The 14,141-nt window shown below is 46.1% G+C and overlaps 1 protein-coding gene across 1 annotated transcript in view; it reads left to right on the top strand.

Moving 5' to 3' along the window:
• Window positions 1-652: 652 nt before the first annotated feature.
• LOC147098464 (fatty acid-binding protein, intestinal-like) overlaps window positions 653-14,141 on the top strand; it is a 72,126-nt gene continuing 58,637 nt past the window's right edge. Inside the window, exon 1 of the mRNA XM_085970148.1 lies at window positions 653-743. The gene's annotated coding sequence lies outside the window, so the exon portion shown is untranslated. The remainder of the gene's footprint in view (window positions 744-14,141) is intronic.

The raw sequence follows: 14,141 nt of genomic DNA, 5'->3' as shown, positions 1-14,141 counted from the left end.
AAAGAATCAAGTCCTTACGTCTCCTTTTTACATTTCTAAAAAGTTCAGGCCCTTACACAGGGGCAAACCTGTCAAAAAGAAGGAAGTTCAACGCGTGCGCGCAGAGTCCTGCGCGCACGCGTTGGACCTCTGAACCCCTTGGAGGAAATGCCGGTTTCCCGCGCATGCGTTGTGCATGCTGAAATCCGGCACTTCCAACGGGCCCATGCATGAGTACCCCATCCATACTCACACGTTGGGACCGGAATTACTGGGCCATTGACTCTATTTCTCTCTCCACGGATGTTGCCTGGCCTGCTGAGTTTTTCCAGCATTTTCGGTTGTTTTTAAGCGTCTTTAGGATTCGGCTACCTCAACCTTTAGTTGAAGGTGAACATCTGAGAAATACTCCTGATCCGGGATCGTCCCAAAGGGGCTAGGACTAGTAAATATCCTTTCAACAGATTGGTAGATTCAAGTCCTGGTAGCCCCATCTGTGTAGAAGCAGCTGCTTCATACATTCGATTTGTCAGACATCGTTCTATTGTAAGGGACATGACAGAACTTGTGCAACCAGTTTCTCAGGAGTAGTTGTCACAGTGCGTGATTATGTATTGTATTCGCCCCAGGGCAATAAAGGAGGTACAGGTAAATCAGGAAGCATCTGTAGCAACTTGTGTATGAAGATCGGATGAGCCAGCAAACTCACATCATCTCACATTTCCCAGCAGGGTTGGGGTGTAAGCAGCAGCAACTGAAAGGAGGTGAGTGCTTTCTATTGTATAGCTATTCCTTTCTATGGTCTCCAGCTATGTTTGTGTGACTGTAGAAAAAGGCAGTGATTCACAGGGGGCCATTCCAGCAATAAAGGACGGTATTGCTAAAAGTACCCGACAGATAGACACAGCAAAGCACAAATCGTCAGTAATATTCCAGGAGATCATCTGACCCACAAACACTGGGTTCTCATCTAAAGCTACAAATATCAGCCGCACAGCTTCGATTGTTCAACAGTCAAGAGTTGAACCATTCAGTGAGCAGCTGTTTTCCGCAGTATAGACTGTAACTCAGGAATGTTGAGCTGCGTGATTAGCAGTGTCTGTACGCCTTAAACTGAGCACCCCAGATTGATCTGTGGGCATGTTGTAACATTCCTCGTCGCTGCAATGTGATCATTGTCCCTGCAGGGGTACTTTACCTGTGATGCCAGCGGTAAGCCCCTCCGAGGGCGCAGTTCCAAAGTCTGTATGTCGCTGAGCCATGCCAAGCAACACCAACAACAACAACAACTTGTATTTATATAGCCCCCTTTAACATAGCAAATGTCCCAAGGTGCTTCACAGGAGTGATTATAAAACAAAATTTGACACCGAGCCACATAAGGAGAAATTCAGGCATATGACCAAAAGCTTGATCAAAGAGGTTGGTTTTAAGGAGCGTCTTAAAGGAGGAGAGTGCTACAGTACAAAGGGATCTGCGGGTCCTGGTGCATGAAACACAGAAGGTTAGTATGCAGGTACAGCAGGTGATCAGGAAGGCCAATAGAATCTTGGCTTTTATTGCAAAAGGGGTGGAGTATAAAAGCAGGGAAGTCTTGCTTCAGTTACACAGGGTATTGGTGAGGCCACACCTGGAATACTGCGTACAGTTTTGGTTTCCATATTTAAAAAAAGATATACTTGCTCTCGAGGCAGTTCAGAGAAGGTTCACGCAGTTGATTCCGGAGATGAGGGGGTTGACTTATGAGGAAAGGTTGAGTAGGTTGGGCCTCTACTCATTGGAATTCAGAAGAATGAGAGGCGATCTTATCGAAACATATAAGATTGTGAGGGGGCTTGATCGGGTGGATGCGGGGAGGATGTTTCCACTGATGGGTGAGACTAGAACTAGGGGGCATAATCTTAGAATAAGGGGCTGCCCTTTCAAAACTGAGATGAGGAGAAACTTCTTCACTCAGAGGGTAGTAAATCTATGGAATTTGCTAACTCAGAGAGCTGTGGAAGCTGCGACATTAAATAAATTTAAAACGGAGATAGACAGTTTCCTAGCTGATAAGGGAATTAGGGGTTACGGGGAGCGGGCAGGGAACTGGACGTGAGTCTAGGTTCGGATCAGCCATGATCCTATTGAATGGCGGAGCAGGCCCGAGGGGCCGTATGGCCTACTCCTGCTCCTACTTCTTATGTTCTTATGTTCTTATGAGAGAGAGGCGGAGAGGCAGAGAGGTTTAGGGAGGCAATTCCAAAGCTTAGGGGCTAGGCAGCTGAAGGCACGGCCGTCAATGGTGGAGCAATTGAAATCGGGGCTGCTCAAGAGGCCAGAATTCGAGGAGCGGAGTTATCTCGGAGGGTTGGAGGGCTGGAGGAGATTACAGAGATAGGGAGGGGCGAGGCCGTGGAAGGATTGGACAACTTTAAAATGAGAATTTTAAAATTTTAAATGCAGAAGGTCCTGGGTTTGATTTCCATTGCCTGCTGAGTTCGGTGATCTCGGACAGGAAATTCCGCCAGGGTTCCTGCTCTCAATCACTATCCAATGACTGCTGCCACCCCCGCTCCCCCCACCCACCTCCCCCCCCCCCGCCACAAATGGGAAGTGTGTGGTTGTGGATATGAGGATAGGTGAGGCTTGGGTTCAGCCGTGGCTCAGGGGGTAGCACTCTTGATTTTGGGTCAAGGTTCTGGGTTCAAGTCCCACTCCAGGAACCTAAAACACAAAAACCAGCCAGGCTGACACCCCACTCCACTCCAGTGCAGTGCTGTCATTCAGATGAGATATTTCAAAGAAGAGCAGGGGAGTTTTTCCTGGTGTTCTGGCCAGTTTTTCATTCCTCAAACAATACCTAAAAAAAAACCCAGGTTACCTAGTCATGATCAGGTTGCTGTTTGTGGGATCTTGCTGTGCATAAATTGGCTATCGCGTTTCCTACATTACAGCAGGGACTTCATAGGATGTAAAGCGCTGTCATGAAAGGCGCTATATAAATACAAGGTCTTTCTTTCTGTCACTCCCCTTAGCGAACTCACTGTCTACTCTCGCCTGTAAAGATGGCCTCCCAGGTGAGCTACCAGAGATGACCAGCGTGTGGAACTATGCCCACTGTATCCAACCCAGACTCTGCTGAGTTTGGTGATGTCACCATGGACAGCGGTAGGGTACTGCAATTCACCCAGTATCTCTGGGCTAAGGAGGGGAAAAATCAGCTGGAATTCCCATTCCTGATTGTTATTCCCTGCTGGAAAGTGCATAGGTAGATGCCAGGTGAGGTCTGGATCAGGTGAAGACTGGATAAGGCTAAGATGTGATGTTTGCCATAGTAGAATAGCCTACTGGCACATCGGCCCCGATATTTACTGGGGCGGGGTTTTGGAGCGGGGTGGGGGGTGGGGGTTGGGGGGATAGGAGTTATGGTCGGGAAACCCGGAAGTGCAGGTTTCCCTGAATGGCGTGGAGTCTTAACTCCACACTGTGTGTGATTTTTATTCCCTGCCAGAAAGCCAGCCTGAGTGACAGGCGACCTGTGGGGTGAGGAACGCTCCCAGAAAGGTAACAGCCGAGGAGCAGGTTGGGGATCTCGGGGAAGCTGACAGATTGTGGGGGGAGATCGTGGAGGTGGGTGGGGGGTTTGTACAGGTTAACTTGTTGTGCCCAGGGGGAAACACTCCTGCTCCTGGCCCACAAGTGGTGCTGGAAAGGCACTTACCTCATGGATCCGGCCCTTATCACCTCCTTTTAACTGCCGAGGCCTGAAAATAGAAACTTTGTTAAAATGGAGGCCCGACCCGCCTCCTGTGAGCGGATTGGTCACCTGCCCTTCGTCCCGCCTCCATTAAAACCAGAAGTGGGCGGCTTCGAGGCGGGTTGGGCTCCGGTTTAAAATTTTTACATCCCACCCGACCCAAACCCACCTGTGTTTGTGGGTTAAAATTACCTCCATTCTGCCAGGCTCCAGTGGAAGTGTGCCCTGGCAAAAGTCAGCACCTTCATCAGAGGAGAGCAGAGAAGGGGAAACAAGAAAAAAAGACAGAAAGAAAGAAAGACAGAAAGACAGAAAGAAAGACAGAAAGACAGAAAGAAAGAAAGACAGAAAGAAAGACAGAAAGATGGGATACAGATTCCATTCTGTTGAATCTTACGGAGCATGAGTACGGGCCGGGTAATACAACAAGAAACGGTTAATATGTTGCCCATACGTATTGCAAACAATGGACCGGGCAAAACAGAGGCTGTGGCTGGACAGTGACTTTTTACCCTTGGGACCTGCTTTCCACTCCATGCAGGATCTTTGAAAGACAGCCTTGCATTTCTATAGCATCTTTCACAACCTCAGGACATCCCAAAGCACTGAAGGTATAATTACTAGTCCTAGCCCCTTTAGGGCTACCCCGGATCAGGCATATTTCTCAAGACGTTCACTTTCAACTAAAGTTTGAGGTAGCCAAATCCTAAAGACGCTTAATTGGGTCTAAAGATCCAGACTATCTCTCCCTAAAGGAAAGGAACAAACCGAAAATGTTACCGTCCTCCAGATAACACTTTTAATAAGTTTAGCGAGACTGTAACGTTCCGGATATTATGAGGGTCCTGAAAACTCCCCCAGAATTCTGCAACTCCTCACCAAAGAGTGTACAGAGATTGAGTTTGCGAGTTTTTGATACAGAAGTCTTATGTGAGACTATTCTAAAAATATATAGATTTATTAAAGAACCGACATGCTGTTTACAGTTGGTGAGTCAATCGCAACATTAACAGTTCCAAAAAGAGAAAGCTTACAATCTTATTACCAGAGAATCTTACTTTCAAATCTTAACTTTGCTAGTTTTACAGTTCTTAGTGTTCTATACGATATCCACCAAAATCAAATACCTTTGATCCCCGAGGTACAAAGAGTTGGTAACTTACAGAGCCACCTCTGAAGCTGAGAATTGCTTTGCCTGATTAAAGCGAGTCTACTATTCCATTTGAGAGTTCAATATTTTAACCCTTTTCCAGTGGTATTTCCTTTAAGGTTTTCTGCTGATGCAAGCTAATTATCTCTAGTCATTTTCTGCTGACCTCTGCAATTCTTACTGCCAGCCCAGACTCGTGTCTCATCTCTAGGTGTTCTAAGTTTACCATATAAAAACGGTGTGACAGCAGGTGTTCCTTACTTGATGTCATCGTCATGAGGGCAGATGTTCCTTACTTTATGTGCTTCTTTACGAGGTGTAAATTAGAACACCTTATCCAGGGTGAACCAGTGTTTTGTTCCAAAAAGTTCAGCCTGTCGGAGCCCTTAACCTTCTGTTTCAATAAGGTTATTTATTCAAGGTCAACAGCTGTCTTATCTCAATAGCCAGAATTCTTTCACAGCTATTTCATCGTTAGGTTTCCAGATTTCCAAACCCAGTTTGTCCTGCTTCAATAAGGCCAGAATACTTTCATAAGGTAGTGTCTTTTTCTGAATAGGTTATATGGCTCATTCCTTCACAGCACTTTACAGCTAATGAAGTGCTTTTGAAGCGTAGTTGCAGTTGTAATGTGGGAACGTGTCCTCTGACTGTAACGGTCCTCCATGAAATGAGCTTGAGCAGACTTAGGTAGGAAATCACAGCACAAGACTACTTTATCATTAATTGGTGATCTCGCTCAAGAGAGGCTGCTGCAGGGCTGATGTGGACAAAATGTCACTGTGGTGCAATAGAGGGCGTTCTCTCAGATACTGTGGCATTTCTGCCGGTAATTTGTTACTTAATACTTCCGATGGTTTTGTCTGATCCTCTGTGCCAAGTCTTCCTTTCTGCCTTTTGCCCGGGTAATGCTTAACATCAAGGTTTGAAAGATAAAAACCTCTGTTTCTAAGAACATGTTAAGAGGTACTGCAGGAATTCCGGTCACTGTGGGTAAGATTGGTCTTAGGCGGTAGAGAATTGGCCACCACTTTACACCGTGCTCGATTGCCTTCAATAGAAAGGAAAATGGGGCGGAGTGTAAAGCAGGCTGTCGATTCGCTGATTGCCCATATTGCACCACTGTTGGCTGCGGCTCAGTGGGCTGCACTCTCTAGGTGGGAGGGGCTAGGAGTGAGCCAGGTGTTACTGGTTGCTTAATTGCAGATGGGTGTTGGAGGGAGTTTTGTAAAAAGTTGGTGGTGGGTTTTGGGGTTTTGTTTTCAGGTTTTAGGGCCTTTTTGGCCCACAAAAAACAGCCAGATGGCTGCTGAGGGGTCCGGAGTGCCGGGCCCCTCGGAGGACAGTGTTCCTGAGAGGAATTTAATTAGGGAAGAAACTGTGGTGGGAAAGGAAAAAAGAAGGCCCAAAGATTTGGGCCGAGACCCCAGGAGGTTTGGTAAAGAAAACACGGTGGTGGTGCAGTGTGAGGATAAGAAGATTTGAGCCTGGGATATAATCCAGGCGGTTCATGAGGACTGTGGCGAGGGAAGCTGCTTTGCCTGCCGACCAAAGCCAAATGTGGGATTCGAGGTGACGGTCAGTGGCCGTGAGGAGGTGGAAAAACTGCTGCTCAGTCTGAAAGTTGGTGACAAATTCTTGGAAGTGACTCTGCTATATTCAGAGGAGGTGGTGGTTTCATTTTTAAACTTGCCAGGGTACATTGAGGACAAAGTGCTGAGCAAAAAGTTGGAGTCGTGGGACATTAAAATCTGTTCTGAAATAAAGAGGAGGTACTATCCGGGAACACGGGTAGCAGATGCGGTTCCCAGAGGGGGTGAGGTCTTTGCCGTGCAGTGTGAAGTTCGAGACACTGGAAGGAGTGCAGTACTTTTGTGTGTTGCACGATAACCAAGTAAAGGTGTGCTATTATTGTCTGGGACATGACCATCTCGTAAGAAACTGTCCAGATTTGTATTGTTACAATTGCGGTGAGTCGGGACATATCGCTCGGAGCTGCAAGGCGGAGAGCTGTGGGGTGTGTCACAAAGGCCCCACCCGCTGTGAGTGTGTGGCAGAAGGGAGCGATATGAGTGATGAGGAGATGGGAGAAGGAGAAGGAGATGAGAGTGGAACGGCCGGAGGAGCGGTGCAGTCGGAGGACACAGCCGGTAAAATGAAGGAGAAAGGAGCACAGGAAGAGGCAGAGGATGGCGGAGCGGAGGACGGGATGGAGATGGCAGAAAACACGCCGAGTGCTGTGGAGGGGAACAAAGACAGCAGCGGGCAGCGAGGGTCGAGTGCAGACTCGAGCCTTAGTGCGGTTCGGCTCCCCCTGGGGAGTCTGGTGGCTGCGGGGGGAGAGGAGGCGGGAGCGGGGTGTGCGGTGGATGTGGGTGCTCCGGGGAGAGGTGGGGAGTCGGATATCTTGGTGAGTGGGAGGGGGCAGGACGGGGAGAGGGAGCAAGAGGCAGGAGCCTTAAAGGGACAGCAGGATGGGATCGGCGAGATAGAGACGTCAGAAGGGAACAATTTAGGTGCGCCATTGTCCCATGGAGAGAGGGAACAGGGTGCAAGGGTCAGAGGTGGAGATGTGGTCGAAGGGAGCGGCACAGTGGGAGAAACTGCGATAGCAGGAAGACTCTCTATGGGAGATGAAGTATCTGACGGGGAGCAGGATTATGTATCGGACGGGGAGCAGGCACAGGGGGTTGCAGAAGAGCTTGAGTGTGAGGAATTAGAGGGGGACAGAGACATGGAAGTCAGGGGTGGGGTGGCATCATGTGGAAAGGGAAAGGTTAGTGAGGGGCAGAAGGAGGGAGGAAGGGCAGCTCCTGGGCCCAAACTTAATGCAAGGAAGAGGCTGAAACAGCAGGGAGGGGTCAAACAGGAGGGGAAAAAGAGTCGGAGGCTGCAGGAAAAAGCAACAGCTGCCCGAGAAGTTGGGAAGGAGCATGTGAGGAGGGAAGGACCAGAGATGAAATGATGGGGAGATTATCAGGCATACTTCCCTTCTTTGGAGCCATGATTACATTGGTCTCGATTAATGTGAACGGACTGAGGGGTGAGAAGAAATTGCAGCAGTTGTTGCAGGGTTTTAAAGGCACGGACTTGTTGTGTCTGCAAGAAACCTTTTGGGATGAGGATATCCTAGAAAGAGTTCAGAAGGTTTGGAAGGGAGAGGTGTTTGCGAGTTGTGCAAACAATAACCGTAGAGGGGTGGCTGTTTTGTTGAGTCCGTCCATAAAAGAGTACGTTGCCTTGATGGACAAGGATGCTGAGGGGAGATTTTTACGGCTAAGGGTAAAAATGGAGGGATTTAATTGCAATCTCTTTAATATCTATGCACCGAACGACCATTGCAAGCGCCGCGAGTTTTTTCGGGGGTTATTCACTGAAGCGGCAGAGGTGGAAAATCCTTGTATAGTGGGGGATTTTAATGTATTTTTATCTCGGATGGACATTTCAGCCCAGATGACCTTTAAGGATGATAACTCCAGAGGGATGATTGTAAAAATGATGGCAAATTTAAATTTGAGAGACTTATAGAGGGACAGGAACCCCATAAAAAGGGAGTTCTCCAGATCAGGTTGGGTGGGTGATGTTTTAAAACAGAGCCGAATAGATTTTGTGTTAATGTGGTAAGGGTTAAGTTCTGAGGTGATGGAGATTTATTATAAAAAAGTATTTTTTAGTGATCACTCGGCTTTGGTTCTTAGAATTAGGAACAGCAGAGTTAAGATTGGTTTAGGGGTGTGGATTTTAAACAATCAATACCTGAAAGAAATTGCTTATAAAGAAGGGATTATAAATATAATAAAGGATGCTCGGAAGGAACCTTTGTTCTTGAAAGAAAGAAGAGTTTGGTGGGACAATTTCAAATATGAGGTAAAAGTTTTTTCGGTATGTTATGGGAAAAAGAGGGCGGCAGCTAACCGGCGTCTAGAAGAGAATATAAATAAAAGGTTTATGGATGTCTGTAAAGCGGTTGACGGAGGGGATAAGGGAGCGGAAACTAAGTTCCGGGTGCTAAAGGAAGAGTGGGAATTATTGCAAGCTGAAAAATGCAAGGGGGCCATTCTCCATGCAAAGGCTAGAGATGCATTGGAGGGTGAAAGGTGCACTAGATATTTTCTAGAGCAGGAGAAGCTGCGACAGAGATTATCGTTAATTGAAGAGTTGAAGGTTGGGGAGAAGATCATTCATGAAAGTGGGGAGATTTTAAAGGCGGCTAGCAGCTTTTATCAAGAGCTATATACGAAAGAAGACATTTCCAATTTGGAGATGGAGAAGGTTACTGCTTTTATTGAAGAGGGTTTAAAGGAGGATGAGAGAAGCATGTGTGACAAAGAAGTAGGATTAGCGGAAATAAAAGTAGCAATAAGTGGAATGAAGGGGGGGAAAAGCCCAGGGTCCGATGGACTAAGTGCAGAATTTTATAAAGAATTTTGCGAGATTTTAAGTCCATTGCTCTTAGAAGTTTTTAAGGAAATTAAAATTGAGGGAAGCCTGGCCCCATCTATGAGGAGAGGGATCATAAGCTTAGCTTATAAAAATAAAGGGGATAGACGGGATCTGAAGAATTGGAGGCCCATCACATTATTAAATGTGGATTATAAGATCTTGGCGAGGGTTATGGCAGGAGGTGTTACCGCAGATAGTTTGGCCCTCTCAGTCCTATGGAGTCATAGGCCGGGACATCGCAGACTCTGTGGTCTCAATCCGAGATGCGATAGAGCTCATGGAAGAGAGTGGGAGGGAGGCTTATGTATTAAAGATAGATCAAGAGAAAGCCTTTGATAGGGTCTCTCATGAGTTTTTATTGAAGGTTTTGGAAGCATTTGGTTTCAAGGAAAATTTCATTCAGTGGATAAGGATTTTTTATTCAAACATATTTAGCTGTATTAAATGTAATGGTTTTTTATCCAAGTATTTTTCGATACAGAGATCAGTGAGACAGGGTTGTCCCCTATCCCCATTGTTGTACACATTGGTAGCAGAACCATTAGGTTACATGATGCGAAAGAAACAAGGTGTAGTTGGGATTGTGGTCCCCAGTTCTGGGCTGGTGTCAGTGATACACCAATATGCAGATGACACAACCTTAACATTGAGAAATGGGGAGTCAGTGAGGAAAGCTATGGATGTAGTGGAGGAATATTGTAGAGCTTCAGGAGCCAGAGTGAATTATAGTAAGTCCCAATGCCTGGTTGCAGGGAGGGGTAGGGGGGAATGGTTGGGGGAATGTCCCTTTAAGGTGGTGGAGGTTTTGGAAGTTCTGGGGGTGCATATGGGGTGCAAGAAAGACAGGGATGAAGTGGATCGATTAAATTGGGAACCGAAGGTTATGAAAATTAAAAAGATTTTGGGAAGATTGGACAGAAGGTGGTTGAAAGTTCAAGGAAGAGCAACAGTGGTGTCTGCTCTCCTGCTATCTAAGCTATGGTACTTATTGACGGTGGAGGATATTCCTGAGTGGGCGGAAAAGTCCATCCGAGAGGCTTGTGTGAGGTTTTTATGGGAAGGGAAACCAGCCTTGGTGGCTTACAATACCATCATTGGATGGACAAATCAGGGAGGACTCAATTTCCCAGATACTGATTTGAAGAAAAAATCCTTTAGAATCAAATGGGTGAAGAGATTTCTTCAGAAGTCAAATACAAGTTTTTGGAAGAGTTGTTTTGAGCATTTTTTTAAACGAAGTGGGATAGGAGGGCAGGGGCTATTGTATATGGAATACAATAATATGTTTTTGAAATCGATTAAACTTCTCCCTAGGTTTTATAAGGGGGTTGTAGAGACTTGGGCCCAATTTTTAAAAAGTGTGCAGTTTATGCCCAAGGGGGCTGAGGAATTTTTAGAACAGCCCTTATTATTGAACAGGTGGGTCAACATCGAAGGAGAGGTTTTATTTAATCAAGCTTTTATAAAAGCTGGGATTATATCTGTGAAAGATGTATTATATGAAGTAATTCCAGGTTGGTTGCCGGAAGCGATAGTGAGGGACATGGTGTGGGAGGAGGATCAGGAGGTAGAGGAAAAAGCAATAGGAATTATGTATGAGAAGATTGTGAGGGCAATGCCACAGGATTGGATGGAAGAAATAAATGCGTAAATCTCCAAAGGAAGTAAAATGCGTCCTGCTTTTCCAAGCTTTGTACTGGAGAAAGGGGGAGAGTTGGTCCAATTTGACAACTGTAATACTCGAGATTTCTATGAGGTATTTAGAGAATGGAGATTCAAGACACCTGCTGGTCAGGAGTTTTGGCAGAGTATATACCCACAGCTGGACCTCAACAGGATTTGGAAGGGAGTCTGGGCGAATTTTAAATGTCCAGAGTGGATTGAATTGGATTTCAAATTGGCTCATAACCGCATTTTTACCATGACGGTCTTGTGCAAGATTGGGCGAGTGGAGGCGGCAACTTGCCCAGTGTTTGGGACACGGGATGAGACTCTGTCCCATTTACTGGTGTTATGTCCGCAGTTAAGTGACTTTAAGTACTATGTTCGACAGTTGTGTGAAGCTTTTTTGCTGGGTGGGGACCGAAGAGCGAGAATGGGAATCCCGTGGGACTCAATTTTGAGATGGGGGTTGCAGGAGAGTCTGCCCGAGTCTAGCGGAGCGGCAATTAATTTAATGTTCAGTTTGGCTAGATTCGTGATTGTGCAAAGAAGGAATGCTCTGTTTTTTTAAGGGGAGGAGAATCAACCTAAAAGAATATTTTAAATATAAGTTAAAAGATCATTATAAGGCTCTGTGGATGTTTTATTCAGAAAGGAATTTAAGGATAGTATTTTACAACCAATTTTTAAAAGTACAATCGATTAATATATGTTACAGGAGACAAATTAAACTTCAGGTTTTGATGTTAAAATGTGGTGGCGGAATGGCTGTGCAGAGCGGCGGAATTGATTTGTATCATACAATGAAATGATCAAGATGTTGTAAATGTTCTTAATGTTCAATAAAGTATATTTATTTTAAAAAAAAGTGGGTAGCACTCTTGCCTTTGATAGTCAGAAGGTTGTGGGTTCAAGTCCCACTCCAGAGACTTGAGCACAAACATCCAGGCTGACACTCCAGTGCAGTGCTGGGGGAGCGCTGCACTGTCGGAGGTGCTGTCTTTCGGATGAGATGTTAAACCGAGGCCCCGCCCGCTCTCTCAGGTGGATGGAAAAGATCCCATGGCACTAATTCAAAAAAGAGCAGGGGAGTTATCCCCGGTGTCCTGGCCAATGTTGGTCCCTCAATCAGCATGATAAAAACAGATTATCTGGTCATTCCTCAATCTGCATGAATGGCCCAGAAATTCGGGTCGGGGGCTTCCCATGGGTGCAAGCCCCAGATCTGCACTTACCTTGCGCGCCGGCCGTTGAGCTGTGGGCCCCCGTGGAATTCCGATCCGGGGCCTGGTCCAGCTGCCGGCGCGCAGTGCTTGCGTATCCCAGGGGCGCAGTTAGTTCGATGCGTCCCCTGGGATCACGTGGGCCATAGGGAGCCAACAGGAAGTGCTGTCAAGACTTATAAATACTACGGCTCCAAAATAACACTGAATCTTCAAATAATTTTTTTTTAAAACATCACATTTTTTAAGTAAGCTATAAATTACATGAAATAACTATTTTAAACAATAATTTAAATTTTTGAAAAAAATAATTTTATTTTCTAACGGGGCTAAAAATAAACTTACCTTGCTTTAAAGTATTTAAAAATAATAAACCTGTGGAAAAAATGTTTTAATTTTAATTAATTCACCACTTACCTTGTGAAAAACAGGCCTTACGCCTGCTTTTTACATTTCTAACTTCTGCAGGCTTACCCTCCCGGGAAAACCTGTAAAAATAAACAAAGTTCGATGCGCACGCGCAGCCTCTCCTGCGCACGCGTTCGACCTCTGAACCCCTTCGTTCAGAGGAACGGAAGTGCCGGTTTCCCGCGCATGCGCAGTGCATGCAGGAAACCGGCACTTCCATTGGGCCTATGGGTGATTACCCCATGCGTACTCACCCGTGGAGACCCGAATTTCTGGGCCATTATCTGGTCAATATCACATTGCTGTTTGTGGGACCTTGCTGTGCTCAAATTGGCTGCCGCGTTTCCCACATTTCAACAGTGACTACACTTCAAAAAGTACTTCATTGGCTGTAAAGAGCTTTGGGATGTCCGGTGGTCATGAAAGGCGCTATAGAAATTAAAGTCTTTATTTTACGGTCAAAAAATGCACGGCAGGATCGGTCCTGATCAGAGAATCATGGCTAGTTCCTGTTCACTGGGGGCCGTGCCTAGTCAAGAGCCTATTCTGAAGCACTGCAGACCACAGTAAGTCTTAGTTAGTTTCAACTTTAGGTGTCAAGCGTGGCTCAGTGGATAGTACCCTCGCCTCGGAGTCAGAAGGTCATGGGTTCAAGTCCCCACTCCAGGGACTTGAGCACAGAAATCTAGGCTAACTGAGGGAGTGCTGCACTGTCAAAGGTGCTGTCTTTCAGAGGAGACGTTAAACCGAGGACCCGTCTGCTCTCAGGTGGATGTGAAAGATCCCATGGCGCTATATTGAAGAAGAGCAGAGGCGTTCTACCCTGGTGTCCTGGCCAACATTTATCCCTCAAACAAATCACTAAAACAGACTATCTGCTCTTTATTGTGGGATCTTACTGTGCGCAAATTGGCTGCTGCATTTCCTACATTACAACAGCAACTACACTTCAAAATTTAGCTGTAAAGCACTTTGGGGCGTCCTGAGGTCATGAAAGGTGCTATAAAAATGCAAGTTCTTTCTTTAACATATCAATACCCACAGCCAGACACACACACACTCTAAGGGGTTTTCTCCAATACTGGCCCCCCATTACACACGGTTCTTGAACGTCAGGATTTATAAGAACAAAATATACACGGCCCAGGGTTTTGGCTCAGCCTTTGATTTGTTCGTTTATCGAACACACACACACAATTACCTCCCCAGTATAAATCCCTACTATTTATATTAGACTAACAACCCCAAAATACAAACCCCTACGCAAGGGACATTTGCATCGACACAATAAGACACAGTTAAGACCGTCTGCGATTTGAGTGTTACATATAAAGTTACCCAGACTCAATCATAAAGCCCTTATTGTGATCTGACTGAAACTCACAAACTTACTCAGTCTCAATCATAAAAGCCCCCTCTGTGATTTGGCTGAAACATACAATCACCACTCCCGGTCGGCTGTCTCCTGGAGTTGATTGTAGGCCCAAATAATTCTGTTCGCTGTTCTGCCACCGGCTTCCCCCACCACTGTCTTCGA

The sequence above is a fragment of the Somniosus microcephalus genome, chromosome 29 (genome assembly GCF_052327205.1).
Source record: "Somniosus microcephalus isolate GS21.2 chromosome 29, FLI_Smic_1.0, whole genome shotgun sequence".
Classification (NCBI taxonomy): domain Eukaryota; kingdom Metazoa; phylum Chordata; class Chondrichthyes; order Squaliformes; family Somniosidae; genus Somniosus; species Somniosus microcephalus.
The sequence above is the reverse complement of the archived record's forward strand: the minus strand, read 5'-3'. Positions and strand labels throughout refer to the sequence as shown.